Source organism: Pelobates fuscus, chromosome 1 (assembly GCF_036172605.1).
Source record: "Pelobates fuscus isolate aPelFus1 chromosome 1, aPelFus1.pri, whole genome shotgun sequence".
Taxonomy (NCBI): Eukaryota; Metazoa; Chordata; class Amphibia; order Anura; family Pelobatidae; genus Pelobates; species Pelobates fuscus.
This window is the reverse complement of record NC_086317.1, coordinates 162,266,805-162,280,468: the sequence shown is the minus strand read 5'-3', so window position 1 is coordinate 162,280,468 and position 13,664 is coordinate 162,266,805. Positions and strand designations below refer to the sequence as shown.

The 13,664-nt window shown below is 45.0% G+C and overlaps 1 protein-coding gene across 1 annotated transcript in view; it reads right to left on the bottom strand.

Moving 5' to 3' along the window:
• Positions 1-1,631, bottom strand: part of LOC134589787 (N-fatty-acyl-amino acid synthase/hydrolase PM20D1-like) — a 52,933-nt gene extending 51,302 nt beyond the window's left edge. The window contains exon 1 of the mRNA XM_063444358.1: positions 1,576-1,631. The gene's annotated coding sequence lies outside the window, so the exon portion shown is untranslated. The remainder of the gene's footprint in view (positions 1-1,575) is intronic.
• Between the last annotated feature and the right edge of the window lie 12,033 nt (positions 1,632-13,664).

Genomic DNA, 13,664 nt, shown 5'->3' with positions numbered 1-13,664 from the left:
GGGGGCACGGGCACGGTGGTACCTGGGAGGGGAGGATAGACACTCTCACACCATCCCTGGTGGTCCTAGTGGTGAGTGAACTCTAGCCTGTGGGCTAGCGTTCACACTCGCGAGATCGGGGTGTTGCCATGGCAACACTCCGAATCTCGCAAGAGTGACCCGGCAGAGCTGCAAGATAGAGCTCCACCGGGTCGTCCTCTCCCTCCCCAACTACATTTCTATCCAAGTGGGCCGGTGAGGGAGATCTTTGATCTCCCCACTGGCCCGTCATGGAAAACAGCGGGGCCGGCGCTCTTATAGTGCCGGCCCTGCATGAACCGGCAGGGGAGATCCTGTGACCTCCCCTGCCGGCCTCGGCCCATGGCCACCTCTGCCCACCGGTCATTTGCCTGATGGCCAGTCCGCGCCTGCTCACTACATCCCATAAAGCCACATACAATATAAGTACTGTACATATAAGTTGAGATTTACGGTAATTATGGTACTGGTTGTTTTGTTTTGTTTTCTTCAAATTTCTAGTTGAAATTATAAGGGTGCATCTTGTATCACATTTACAAATTATATATATATATATATATATATATATATATTCCAACAAGGTAGCAGCACTCACGGAATAAATTTTAAAATCCAATCTTTATTTAGAACATGTTAAAATGAGGTCGACGTTTCAGTCCCACAAACAGGACTTTCCTCAGGACCAAACACATTAATACATACAAAGAATCAATTTATATACAAAATACATGACATAAACGAGCTTACCCTCAGGTGAAGTGCATTTCCTGATCGGCGTCCTATGCCACCCTGTGCGCATGTGCAAACCAGGCTCCGCCCCTATGACGTGATGACGTCATAGGGGCGGAGCCTGGTTTGCACATGCGCACAGGGCGGCATAGGACGCCGATCAGGAAATGCACTTCACCTGAGGGTAAGCTCGTTTATGTCATGTATTTTGTATATAAATTGATTCTTTGTATGTATTAATGTGTTTGGTCCTGAGGAAAGTCCTGTTTGTGGGACTGAAACGTCGACCTCATTTTAACATGTTCTAAATAAAGATTGGATTTTAAAATTATTCCGTGAGTGCTGCTACCTTGTTGGATTTTCTGGATATTCAAGCCCTGGCAAAGCACCCGGTTCTCAAGGCATATTACAGCGTGAGTGCAAGAACTTTCTCCTTTTTTTATATATATATATATATATATATATATATATATATATATATATATATATATATATATATACACATACATACATACATACATACACACATATACACAAGGTCAGGAGGGCTGCACTCACCTAAACATGCATTTATTACAGGGTGCTACTGAGAGTGAGACCAAAATACAAAATGTACAGATCAGTGCACTCACTTATTAACTAAACAGTGATTTCAAATCCTAAAAAGTATTATTTAAAAACACCTCACCTAGGTAAAAAATAATGGGGGTTTGGTTACATTATATGATCATACATTGCATAAGCCTGCCAACTGCATCAAAGTCCCCATTCTTGGCAGGTCCTACTCTAACAGCCTAATGCTTGCTCTTATGAGATTAATCCACTTACTTGGTAAATGCTTCCTTACTGGGACTCTCTGCAAGTCAAGGCTAAATAGGATCCTGTAATGAGACACCTGTGGCAGGGAGGGGTGCAAAACCCAGGGGTTGGCCTAGACCCCTACAATTATAAACAAGGTCAGGAGGGCTGCACTCACCTAAACATGCATTTATTACAGGGTGCTACTGAGACCATAATGTAACCAAACCCCCATTATTTTTTACCTAGGTGAGGTGTTTTTAAATAATACTTTTTAGGATTTGAAATTTAGTTAATAAGCGAGTGCACTGATCTGTACATTTTGTATTTTGGTCTCAGTAGCACCCTGTAATAAATGCATGTTAACCCCTTAAAGGGAAACTCCAGTGCCAGAAAAACGATCCGTTTTTCTGGCACTGGAGGGTCCCTCTCCCTCCCACCCACCAATCCCCGGTTACTGAAGGGGTGAAAACCCCTTCAGTCACTTACCTGGGACAGCGGCGATGTCCCTCGCCGCTGTCTCCGCCTCCGCGACGCTCCTCCTAGTGATTACGTCGGCCGGTGGGCGAGACTAATCTCGCTCACCGGCCGAGGAGACCTAATGCGCATGCGCGGAAATTCCGCGCATGCGCATTACGTCTCCCCATAGGAAAGCATTGAAAAATCATTTCAATGCTTTCCAATGGGGTTTTGAGCGACGCTGGAGGTCCTCACACAGCGTGAGGACGTCCAGCGACGCTCTAGCACAGGAAACCTGTGCTAGAACCCAGGAAGTGACCTCTAGTGGCTGTCTAATAGACAGCCACTAGAGGTGGAGTTAACCCTGCAATGTAAATATTGCAGTTTATGAAAAACTGCAATATTTACAGTTGCAGGGTTAAGGGTAGTGGGAGTTGGCACCCAGACCACTCCAATGAGCAGAAGTGGTCTGGGTGCCTGGAGTGTCCCTTTAAGACCGGAGGGCGTACTATTACGTCCTTTTTAAAGCAGCTCTAAACGCCGCAGGGCGTAATAGTACGCCCTCCGTTTTTTTTTCACTTACCCGGTCGCCGGCGATCCCACACCGGCGATCGCGGTTGGGGGGACTCCCAGGGAGCCTCCCGCGGCACGTCTGCCCTCTTCAGCCCCCCGGGCCATGTGAGAGTGAGGTCCTTGCGAGGACCTCACAATCACATGGTCGGGATAGCTGGCTGGTGCAATGCCAGCAGGGGGACTAACTGTAATGACAGTTAGTCCCCCTGCTGGCTGAAAATCAAATTAAAATAAATTAAATAAGTGTAAAAAAATATATATATATACTTAGATCATATATATATATTATATATATATATATGATCTAAGTATATATATATATATACACATATACACACACACACATACACTGTCTAGGTGTATTTTAATATTAATATATATATAATTATCTATATATATTAATATCAAATTACACGTAGACTGATACGGATTAAATATATATATATATAATTATTGTTATATATATATTTATATATAATATAAAAAAATATGTAAAAATAAAATATTTAAAAATATATAGATGCGTTTTATTTCGTTCTAACTGTATTGTAATATTAATATATATATATATTTATATCAAAATACACGTAGAACGAAATAATATATATATCTATATACATAAATATATACGTATGTATCACTATATATATACCTATATATAACTAAAAATATTTAAAAAAAATTATATATATATACGTATATATACACATATGTATATATATACATATATTAATTCTACACATATATTTATGTAATAATTTTACATAATTAGGTATCCTAATTAATTACAATTAGCGGGACCTGCCTGACAACCCATGCCGAAAGTAAAGGGAATTTCATTTGCTAGCACTATATTTAACCCTATAACTTTCCAAGACACCATAAAACCTGTACATGGGGGATACTGTTTTACTCGGGAGACTTCGCTGAACACAAATATTAGTGTTTCAAAACAGTAAAATGTATTACAACAATGATATCGCAAGAAAAAGTGACGTTTTTTGCATTTTTCATGCACAAACAGCACTTACACGGACGATATTATTGCTGCAATACTTTTTACTGTTTTGAAACACAAATATTTGTGTTCAACGAAGTCTCCCGAGTACAACAGTACCCCTCATGTACAGGTTTTATGGTGTTTTCAGAAATTACAGCGTCAAATATAAGGCTTGTGTTTCATTTTTTTCACATTAAAATTCGCCAGATTGCTTACGTTGCCTTTATGACCCTATGGTAGCCCAAGAATGAAAATTACCCCTATGATGGCATACTATTTGCAATAGTAGACAACCCAAGGTAATGCAAATGGGGTATGTCCAGTCTTTTTTAGTAGCCACTTAGTCACAAACACTGGCCAAAATTGGCGTTTTTTGCATTTTTCACACACAAACAAATACGAACGCTAACTTTGGCCAGTGTTTGTGACCAAATGGCTACTAAAAAAGACTGGACATACCCCATTTGCAATACCTTGGGTCGTCTACTATTGCAAATGGTATGCCATTATGGATGTAAATTTATTTCCTGGGCTACTTTACAGTCTCAAAGGCAACGTAACCAATCTGGCGAATTTCAATTTCAAATGTAACACGCTATATTTGACCCTGTGACTTCCCAAAACACCATAAAACCTGTACATAGGGGGTACTGTTTTACACGTGAGACTTTGCTGAATACAAATATGTGTATTTTATTGCAGTAAAAGCAAACAGTATTATGACATTGACAGTTAAAATGTCATGTAGAACTAAAAAAATACAAATCTTATTTTCTCCCATGTTTTTCATATTAAATTATGTTTCATAGCTAAATATTTGATATTAAATGAAAGCCCTGTTTCCCCTGAATGAAATGATATATAATAAGGGGGGGGGGGGGTGCATTTAATATGAAAGAGGTGAATTACGGTTGGACAGACATATAGCGCAAATGCCAGGTTTTGTTTACATTTTGTTTCATTCCTAAGGGGTTAAGGTGAGCAGGGCCGGATTAACATAGGGGCTGATGGAGCTGCAGCTCCAGGCCCAGGCCCATGGAATAGGCCCATTAAAAAAAAAAAAAAAAAAAAAAAAAAAAAAAATTTTTTTTTTTTTTTTTTTAACCACACTACTCTTAGGTTTGCCACCTGACTGGTATTTTACTGGCACAGCCGGTATTTGAAGCTGCCTGGCCGTGCCGGTATTTCAGTAATACCGGCAATACAAATGCAGGTATTTTTCTCAGAATAAATGGAGATTACTCTGCAATACCAACACCAGCCAGTAGGGGTCACTGTGTGTGGAGAGAGGCAGGGATAGGAAGTTACAGCATATCCCTGCCTTTCTCTACTACTCACTGATCCGTGGGGGAGCAGCAACACAGCACAGAGTCCAGACAGCAGCTCTGAGAGAGGGGGGAAAGGCACATGGGGACACTGAGACACTAGGGGACACATGGGGACACTGAAACACTAGGGGACATTGAGACACTAGGGGACATATGGGGACACTGAGACACAGACCATAGGGGACACATGGGGACACATACACTAGGGGACACTGAGACACTAGGACACATGGGGACACATACACTAGGGGACACTGAGACACTAGGACACATGGGGACACAGACACTGGGAGACCTGGGAACACTAAGACACTTGGGGACACTGGAAAACATGGGGACACTGAGACACTAGGGGACACTGAGACACTAGGACACATGGGGACACAGACACTAGGGGACACTGAGACACTAGGACACGTGGGGACACAGACACTGGGAGACCTGGGAACACTAAGACACTTGGGGACACTGGAAAACATGGGGACACTGAGACACTAGGGGACACTGAGACACTAGGGGACACATGGGGACACAGACACTAGGGGACACTGAGACACTAGGACACATGGGGACACAGACACTGGGAGACCTGGGAACACTACGACACTTGGGGACACTGGAAAACATGGGGACACTGAGACACTAGGGGACACTGAGACACTAGGGGACACATGGGGACACAGACACTAGGGGACACTGAGACACTAGGACACATGGGGACACAGACACTGGGAGACCTGGGAACACTGAGACACTTGGGGACACTGTAAAACATGGGGACACTGAGACACATGGAGACACTGGAACACATGGGGATGCTGATACACATGGGGATGCTGTGAGACATAGGGACATTGGGAGACACTGAGACATTGGGACATGGAGACACTATGTCCTCATGTCTCCCAGTGTCCCCATGTCACCAGCCAGTGTTCCTAGTGTCCCCAAGTCTCCCAGTGCCTGTGTCCCATGTCTCTCAGTGTGCCTAGTGCCCCAGTGTCCCTATATGACCCAGTGTCCCCATGTCTATGTCCACAACTGTCCCCATGTCTCCCAGTGTCCCCAAGTGTTGGTCAAGCCAGTGTCCCCTAGTCTCCCATTGTCCCCTAGTCTCCCAGTGTCTGTGTTCCCATGTCTCTGCATCCCTAGTGTCTTAGTGTCCCCAAATGTTTCAGTGTCCCCATGCCTCCCAGTGTCTGTGTTCCTAGTGTCTCAGTGTGCCTAGTGTCCCCATGTCTCCCAGTGCCCCTATTTGTCCCAGTGTCCCCATGTCTATGTCCACAACTGTCCCCATGTCTCCCAGTGTCCCCTAGTCTCCCAGTGTCTGTGTTCCCATGTCTCCCGTGTCCCTAGTGTCTTAGTGTCCTAAAATGTTTCAGTGTCCCCATGTCTCCTAGTGTCTGTGTCCCTAGTGTCTCAGTGTCCCCATTTCTCCCAGTTTCCCTAAATGTCTCAGTGTCCCCATGTCTCAGTGTCCCCATGTATCACTGTGTTCCCAGTATCCTAGTGACATGGGGACACACTGAGACATTAGGACACTGGGAGAAATGGGGACACTGAGACACTGGGAGACCTTGTGATTTACATCATGTGATGTCACGCATAACTAGTTAATTATACAAATGATTAAGGCTGGTATTTTTTTCCAAGAAAGGTGGCAACCTTAACTACTCTTCACATACTCTTGCTTAAAGGAGCACTATAGGGTCAGGAACAAAATCATGTATTTCTGACCCTATTATGTTAAAACCACCACCCTGGCCCCTTCTTGCCTCCCTAAATATAGTAAAATATTACGTGTATTCAAGTCTGCAGCTGCTGGCTCTGCCTCTGAACTGACTGTCTGCTGACATCATCAGAAGTGGTGGTCTAAGCAAATTACAATACTTCCCCATAGGATTGGCTGAGACTGTCAACTAGGCAGATCAGGGGCAGAGCCAGCACAAGTCCAACATAGCCCTGGCCAATATACATCTCCTCATAAAGATACATTGAAGCAATGCATCTCTATGAGGAAAGTTCAGTGTCTGCATGCAGAGGGTGGAGACACTGAATGGCAGTGCTGCACACTAGGCAGTACTGCCCCAGGAAGCACCTCTAGCAGCCATCTAAGGAGCGGCCAGTGGAGTTATTTTCTCTGAAAAGACAGTGTTTACTGCAAAAAGTCTGAATGGAATGATTCTACTTACCAGAACAAATACAATAAGCCTTTAAGTTTGGAAGCTTAAGAGGGATGTATGGGAACAAAACTTGTGTGGACTGGCTGACAATAAAATTAGTTTAGGTAATGCAGACGTTGGTCTCTCTAACACTGTGGCATGTCCCCTTTCTTCTATACTCACTACATACACCTTTTCTCTGTCTCAGACAATATACCAGGAACTTCTGCTAGTAAGAAGGTAAGGAAACAAGTGGACCAGCAAGTGCTAGGGTACAGTCCTTAGAAAGCATGGAGTGAGTGCATCATTAGACGCATTTATGTCAAGCTCAGGGTGCTGCCTGCATAGTATGCCCTTAGTTGGACAGCCTGCAGGATTGGCAGGCAGCCTGACATGCATTCATGCCAGGTTGACCTTCCAATTCTTTGGACAAACATGCCCCCTTTTTGGGCATGTTCACCCCCTTTTGGCAGGTCTGGTAACGTGATTCGCGCCAGTGGCACACCCTTTTACCCCACCCATTGACTTCCTGCTTCACTGTGTGGTGGAATCTCGGTAAAAATAAATTTAGTAGGCCGAGATTACCACGTGGCATGTGTACGTGCATATGCTGACGTATCGATCAGTTGGTTGCACGAGGCAAGATACGATCAGTAGTGTACGGAGCATGTGCAAGAATACAGGATGTAGTATTCCCCTCCTCCATTGTGCTGGACAAGCCATGCGGTCAAGCAGGAAGTTAATTCTTATTTGTATTGATTGGTCAAGAGAATGTGCGGGTGGAGCTTAATATGGGAGGAGTTATGTGCCTATATAAGGAGCCTGCACTATTGTCCGGGGCTCAGAACTTGTTGTATTTTGGTGACATTAGTCCCTCTGAGTCCCGATCGGTGATCCAATAAAGAATCTCTTCCTTCCTGAAGAAACCTGTGTCCATCTCTCTGTGCTTGGCTTCCGTCAGTTTCTCCGGTATCATTTGGTGCATTGGCCGGGAAACTCATCGTTCAACGGTAGCTGAGAGGCAGAGGCGTGAGACGGTCTATCTTTGCCCACGTTCTCTACGGCTGCACCCCTGAACTTCTGCGTGGACTTCCCTTCGTCTCGGCGCCACTGGTCTGTTGTCCAGGAGATCATCGGCCTCTACGTAAGAAGTGCTGGGGTGTCCCCGTCGATGAGTGTGAACTCAGGTTCAGGAACGAGGAGGTAAGACAACTGCTGTTTTAGACGGCAGACCCACTAGGGGTATACCGATTGTGCGGTAGGCCCATAAGGGGTTATTTGTGTATGGAATCTGCCCCCTCTGTCGGAGGGAAGGAGCGAAGGCGCACCGCTCAATCGAACGCTCTTTAGTCAGACCGTTTGATTTGGTTAGTCAGGCGGGGTTCTGGTGTAAATAGCCCTAGCCGGACACCGGTGTCTTGTCTAGACTAGCGTTCTAGGGTGTATATTTTGTTCGCTAGGTCGGAGGGACCGGGAGACTAAGCGGCGTCTGTGTAAATTCGGTTCGCTAGCTCTCAACCTATCTTGGCTAAGTGGGAAGGCGTGTAAATTTGGAACCCACTAGATTTTTGATAGTAATCGACTAAGAGGCGTCTGTGTAAATTCGGTCCTCTAGCTCGCTATATGTGGTGCTTGGGCAGTGTGGCTAACCAAAAACGGATGTAGATAGTTTTAGGTAGTCCATTCAAGGTACTGGCCAATAGTTTAGTTGGGAATTGTAAATGTGTTAAAGATTGTTTAGTAAAGTGTATATCTTGTTAGATAGCGCGAGCTCAGCCGTCTAGCGAGAGTGTTAATAGTGTGTTGCTGTATCATAGTGCACGGTACCATAACCCTGTATATTTACTGACACTGTATATAAGTACTAATCACTGTCGTCCATTGCATGTTTAACACCATAACCACTAATAATTGTATTGTGACCTTAAATTGTGCTTTGACCTATGCTAACCGTACTGTAACCGCTATTTGTAAAAGACGATGTTACTGGGGTGTGTTATAGACGGGTAATTCATATATAGAGAATTATAGCGTGGGTGACTGTATAGTTTCGCCAAAGGGCATAATATTGATTATCTAGTGACTGGTGTAACAGCTGTGTGTGTACGGGAATTCCCTGAGTGTTTATTGTGTTATTGTGTAAGTTTCACTTGGTAACCGTACCACGTGGTGCTGTTGCCAGAGGAAACGGGTGTGACTGTTGAAAAGTACGTGTGCATAGTATTCGTTGTCAACGACGTTCCATTGATAAGTATGGGCGCGTCGGAGTCAACGATTCCGGATCCCTTAGGTTGTATGGTAAAGAATTTTAAAAAGGGATTCAAAACATGTGACTTTGGGGTTAAAATGTCTCCTGTACGTTTGGTCACTTTGTGTACTAGGGAGTGGCCTACTTTGGTTGCGGCATGGCCGCCACGTGGCAGTTTGGATCCAACTCTGGTACAGCGCGTACACGTGGCTGTATCGGGTAGGCCTGAACTTTACGGGCAGTTTCCTTATATTGATTGTTGGAGACAGGCCGTAAATGACTCGCCAAAATGGATTCAGACATGCCACGAGGAGCAATGTCGCCTCATGGTGGCTAGGACTTGTTTGTCCACTAGGACTGGTGTTAGGCCCATTTTGGACACGCCCCCTGAGTCCGAGATCCCTTTGCCGCCCCCTTACTTTCCTTTAAGAGGAAGTGACGCGAATGCAGGAAGTCCTGCACCCCTTCCCCCATTGCCCCCATCCACTTCCGCTTCCTCCTCCAGTACAGAATCCACCCCCTCTCGTACTAAATCTCCCCTTCCGGAACCAGAACCAACCCCCATTAGATCTGAATATCCTGATTTGGCGCCACTTCAGACTTCCGGTCAAGCTTCTTCTAGCTCGGCTCGAAGTGTTCTATTTACTAACTTTTCCCAAAACCAAGCTCCCACATCCTCATGCTTTATTACCCCCCGACCGGAACCTCTAACTGACGCCCCTCCACGTAGCCCCATACTAACCCGACAACTGACCGGTACCCAACAATTAAAACATTATCAGATGCCTCTTCGTCTGAATCCCGGGTCAGCCTATATCGATGCCGCAGGTCAAATGGCACATGCTGACCCAGTCTTCGTATATGTCCCGTTCACGACTACCGATCTCTTGAATTGGAAGACCCACAATTCCTCGTACACTGAGAAACCACAAGCTATGACCGATCTGTTCACCTCGATAGTTCAGACACATAACCCGACATGGGCTGATTGCCAGCAGTTATTAATGACTTTGTTCAATAATGAGGAAAGGACAAGGATTAATCAAGCGGCCATTAAAGCGCTAGAGGATAGAGCCCATGCTTTGAATCAAGCCAATCCAGCAGCATGGGCCGCAACACATTATCCTAACACCGATCCCGACTGGAATGTAAATGGCGCAGATATGGTTCAACTCAGAGCCTATAGAGACGCTATAATTGCTGGCATGAAAGCCGGAGGGAAGAAAGCCATTAATATGTCGAAGACAGTTGAGGTGATTCAGAAAAGTGATGAAGCGCCCAGTGTCTTTTATGACCGATTATTGGAGGCATACCGCTTGTATACCCCCTTTAATCCGGAAGACGCAGATAATTCCCGAATGGTGAACTCCGCCTTTGTCAGCCAAGCTTACGGAGATATTAAGCGCAAGCTACAGAAGTTAGAAGGGTTTGCAGGAATGTCTATCACCCAACTAATGGAGGTAGCAAATAAAGTATACATGAATAGGGAAACAGAGACAAAGAAAGAGGAAGAGCGCAAGATGCGTAGAAAGGCAGATATGCTAGTGGTAGCGATCGCAGGCGTAGATAGACGGGGCCCAGATCGAGGCGATAGTAAGTGGAATGAGGAACCTCTGAGTAGAAATCAGTGCGCATACTGTAGAGAAGAAGGGCATTGGAGAAATGAGTGTCCGCGAAGAGAACAGTATGAGAGAGACCGACCTAGGACAGGTTATGGAAACTTTAGAGGCAGAGCGAGAGGTAGAGGAGGCCCCGGAGGGAGTAATGGTAATAGAGGGAGCAATGGGAACAGAGGAAGTGTTAGGGAAGATAGGTATTTTCCAGCAGCGCAAAGGTCCCGCGATAGAGAAGGTAGGGACTTTGTAGGATTGGCTGACACGGTCATGGAGGACTATTGATACCGACCGGGCTCCATCCCCCTTGGTCGAGCGGAGCCTATGGTCGATGTATCAATAGGGGGAAAAAGGAGTGCGTTCATGATCGAACTGGTGCTGAACATTCGGTGGTGACTAATCTAGTTGCTCCTCCATCTGGAAGAACTATTACTGTAATAGGAGAAACTGGAAGAAGTGCTGAAAAACCGGTTCTTAAAAGTCGACTCTGTACATTGGGAGGCCACGTAGTAAAACATCAATTCCTTTATATGCCTGAATGTCCAGTCCAATTGCTGGGACGTGATATGCTATCTAAATTACAAGCGCAGATTACGTTCCTACCAAATGGAACAACATCCTTAAAGTTTAATGGACCTTCAGGTATTATGACATTATCCGTACCAAAGGAAGAAGAGTGGCGACTTTATACAGCAGTGATGAGTCCTTATTCAACATACCAGGAGTTTGGGCAGAGAACAACCCACCAGGACTGGCCCGCAATATTCCACCTATTAAAATCGAACTAAAACTTGGGGTTTATCCAGTGAGCCTAAGACAATATCACATCCCGCAGAAGGCTAAGAAGAATATCCAATCTTATCTGGATAAGTTCATACGGTATGGTATCCTAAAATTCTGTACTTCCCCCTGGAACACCCCATTGCTGCCTGTTCAAAAGCCCGGTACAGATGAGTATCGACCTGTGCAGGACTTGAGAGCAGTCAATGATGCGGTTGTTAGTATACATCCAGTTGTACCCAATCCATATAACCTGCTTGCTTTAATTCCAGGCGGGGCTACCTATTTTACAGTCTTAGACCTCAAAGATGCCTTCTTTTGCCTCCGAATTGCCGCAGAAAGTCAATGTATCTTCGCTTTCCAATGGGAAAACGCTGTAACGGGCTCAAAACGCCAAATGACCTGGACAAGACTGCCCCAAGGGTTTAAAAATTCACCTACCCTATTTGGTTCAGCTCTAAGTCAAGATCTACTGGATTTCGAGTCCATCCCAGGAGAGTGTGTATTGTTACAGTATGTAGATGACTTGTTGATAGCAGCAGTTACAAAGGAAATATGTCAGCAAGCAACGCACGATCTACTACACATTCTCTGGAAGGCAGGATACAAGGTGTCTAGAAAGAAGGCTCAGTTGTGTTTGCCAACTGTCAAATATCTGGGATTCCATATCTCTGAAGGTCAAAGAATTATGGGGCCAGAGAGAAAAGAAGCTGTGTGCCAAATACCGATACCCAAGAATAGAATACAAGTGCGAGAATTCTTGGGGGCAGCAGGCTTCTGTAGGATATGGATTCCCAGCTACGCGATACTGGCAAAACCTCTGTATGCAGCTATCAAAGGTACAGAGCACGACCCCTTCTTATGGACTCAAGAACAGCAAACGGCATTTGAAGATGTGAAGAAGGCTTTGATGAGTGCCCCAGCATTAGGTCTACCTGATCATACACGACCATTCTACCTGTATGTACATGAGCAAAGAAGAATGGCTGTGGGAGTATTGACACAGTACTTGGGATCATGGCAAAGACCTGTTGCCTATATGTCTAAGCAACTGGATGCAGTGGCCAGCGGACTTCCACCTTGTCTAAGAGCAGTAGCTGCAGCCGCCCTGCTAGTAGCTGAAGCCGATAAACTCACTCTGGGTCAAGAACTTTATGTATGAGTCCCACATGCAGTACAGACGTTGTTGGATTACAAAGGAAATCATTGGTTCAGTAATAGCCGTATGACCAAGTATCAAGCAATGTTGTGTGAAAACCCAAGAGTGCATTTAGAGACTGTAAACACCTTAAATCCAGCTACCCTTTTGCCACAACCTACTGAAAGTCAACATGATTGTTTGGAAGTAACGGATGAAGTATTTTCAAGTAGACCAGATCTTCGTGATTTTCCCATCCAGAACCCCGATGTTCAATATTACACCGACGGCAGTAGTTATGTGAAAGAAGGGATCCGCTATGCAGGATATGCAGTAACAACAATAGACAAGGTGATAGAAGCTCGGCCACTGGCGAAAGGAACATCAGCACAAAAGGCAGAATTGATAGCACTGACACGAGCGTTACAATTGGCTGAAGGTTTAAGAGTGAACATCTACACGGACTCCAAGTATGCGTTTTTAACCACTCATGCCCACGGAGCTTTGTATAAAGAAAGAGGACTATTGAATTCAGAAGGCAAAGAAATCAAGTATGCAGCTGAAATCCTACAACTATTGGAAGCAGTGTGGGAGCCGAAAGAAGTCGGTATCATACATTGTCGAGCGCATCTGAGAGGAGATGGTGATGTAATCAAAGGAAATCGGATGGCAGATAGTGCAGCTAAGCGTGCCGCTGAATCGGGAAGACAGGAGTATGTGGGGCATATAGCTGCTCTTATACCAACTCCACTGTCTCAATGGACTCCAGTTTATACAGCTCAAGAAGAGGAGTGGTTAAAGACTGAACCTGGAAAGTATTT